General features: G+C 48.7%; 1 long non-coding RNA gene across 1 annotated transcript; it reads right to left on the reverse strand.

The window, feature by feature from the left end:
* Positions 1 to 857: 857 nt before the first annotated feature.
* LOC125512235 lies at positions 858 to 1572 on the reverse strand. Its single transcript, XR_007285276.1, has 4 exons — positions 1524 to 1572; positions 1311 to 1436; positions 1128 to 1215; positions 858 to 1067 (listed from the first exon to the last, which is right to left on the reverse strand). It is a non-coding gene; the product is annotated as an uncharacterized LOC125512235 (long non-coding RNA).
* Positions 1573 to 2543: the final 971 nt, after the last annotated feature.

Genomic DNA, 2543 nt, shown 5'->3' on the forward strand with positions numbered 1-2543 from the left:
GTAGGGCCACTTAAGATGCCATCATTTCCTTAGTAACACATGAAAACAAGCACTACAAATACTGTACTTGACCTACAGTTTGAAAAAGTTGTTGAAAACTAAGGCACTACCGGACTCGCGGTCTATGCCTACGGCCAGGGGCCGTCGGCATAGGTCCTTTGCCGTCGGCATAGATCTATGCCTACGGCTGCCGTCGGCATAGATCTATGCCTACGGCTGCCGTCGGCATAGACTCGTCGGCGTAGATATCGTCAGCGTAGTCTTGTCAGACCGTCGGCGTAGTATAGCCGTCGGCATAGGGGCCTATGCCGACGGCCGGGGTCAGCCGTCGGCATAGTTTAGCCGTCGGCAGTGTTTTTCCGTCTGACGGCAACGGACGGCGCCGTCAAAAGCGCTGACGAGTCATGGGACGCCACGTGGCAGAGGTATGCCGACGGCTTGGCCATCGACATAGGTAGAAATCTATGCCGACGGCCTAGCTGTCGGCGTACCTCTGCCACGTGGTGTTCCGTGGTGCTCCTGGTGGCAGTGCTATGCCTACGGCTAGATGGAATCTATGCCGACGGCTTTGCCGTAGGCATAGCACAACCACATGTCTTTCCCTGGTTTCTCCTGGCGGCAGGGCTTTGCCTAAAGCCGTAGGCATAGATGAAAATCTATGCCGACGGCATTGCCGTAGGCATAGATCTGCCACGTGGCAAGCCCTGGTAACTCCTGGGCTTATATATGCCGACGGCTTTGCCGTAGGCATAGTTTTTTCCCCTGTTTTCTCTTTCTCAATTCATTTGACAACATTTCAAAGCAGAATAATATGGAATTATGCATAAATATGACAGTTCATCATCTAAACATACTCAAGTTCATCATCATCATCTAAACATAGTCAAGTTCATCATCATCATCTAAAGATCATCACCGGCGGAAGTTCATGAACATAAAAGTAGTGCAAGACATGGAACATCATAAAAGTAGCAACATGAAAGGCATGGCACGACGGCCACATGCACGGAATCATCATCGACATCAAGCAAGACCACCTCCGCCAAAACCACCACCACCAAGACCACCTCCGCCAAAACCACCACCACCAAGACCACCTCCGCCAAAACCGCCACCACCAAGACCACCTCCGCCAAAACCGCCACCGCGACCACCATCACTCTGCCAGATCGGAGTGACTGGGGTCGACGGAGCAGTAGTCGAGCCACCGGTCCCCTACATGTTTCAGAAAAGATTCTAACGGTAAAAATGATATGATAGTGTTGAATGAACGAGAACTAGTTTGCCGGTAGTTAGGCAAATGTACTAACCGGACCATCACTGCCTAGTGCCACCCATTCATCGAACGTGGGCACGTGTGGGGGTTCTCCCGCAGGTGGTGGTGGGGGTCCCATTTGTGGTGGATCCGTGCGGTTACTCCAAGACGCCAACATAGCCTGGATGTTAGTTAAACAAGCAAACTAGAAGGTCAGAAGGAATGAAAGTGCAAAAATTTAGCTTGGTTTTAAGAGGGCAAAACTAACCGCCATCATCTGACGGTTGTAATCATCATTTGCCTTCACTCGTTGCAAGCACTCTCGCACCTCGAGATTCCTATGCTCGACAAAGGCCTTATATGCCTACATAGTTTAGGTTGTTTCTAAGTGAGCAATGCAGAAAATGAACTGAGAATGCTAGAGAGAAAAAGATAAAGGGGAAGTACTTATAGCATGCTGGCGGGCTAAGGGATACTACGTTTGCGAGTCCATCCGCCACACGACCTGTGAGCGGGGCTACACTGACGAACAATATGAAGTACATAAATAACAACATTCACAATTTTATTTTATTACCATCATTTGTGTTGAGTTTCATTCATTCATATATATATGTATTGACCCCCTTCTTTAAATTAGATGTTTCGGAAGCGGGATGAACTCCTAGCACCAGCTCGCATGCGAGCAATTCAAGAGGAATTGGCGGCATTCTTTCTTGACCACGTGATCCCTGAAGACGGAGAATTCTATGTGGACCCTGAGTCCGTATGATTATATTTGTAAGAGATAATTATTGTATATATGTAGCCGGTAGTGTCGGATAGATATACGAGAACTTGTTGTTCGACCAATCTCTCGGAGAAGGAGAGGTGGTCGATATCACTTCTCTCTGTATGCATATATGTTCATGACGATCTTCTGTTTCCTTCGTTTGCTTACTAGCTAGCTAGCGTGTCTAGTCCTCTCTATACGTATGTATAGTACGTAGCGTCGACCAAGCACGGACATAAGAGAGGACACTTCTCTCTATTAATTATAGCTAGCTAACACAATATATGAAACACCTAAATTAACCCCCCAAAACCCCCAAACCCCCCCCTTTCAAAAAAAACAAAACCCCCAGCCACAGAAATGCTGACGCGTGGATGCCTATTGGTCCCGGTTGGTGCCACCAACCAGGACCAAAGGGTCTCCTGCTTGGGCTCCATGCACTGCCCATGTGGAGGCCCATCTGTCCCGGTTCTGGATTGAACCGGGACTAAAGGGACAGGGCATTAGTACCGACCC

The sequence above is a fragment of the Triticum urartu genome, chromosome 6 (genome assembly GCF_003073215.2).
Source record: "Triticum urartu cultivar G1812 chromosome 6, Tu2.1, whole genome shotgun sequence".
Classification (NCBI taxonomy): domain Eukaryota; kingdom Viridiplantae; phylum Streptophyta; class Magnoliopsida; order Poales; family Poaceae; genus Triticum; species Triticum urartu.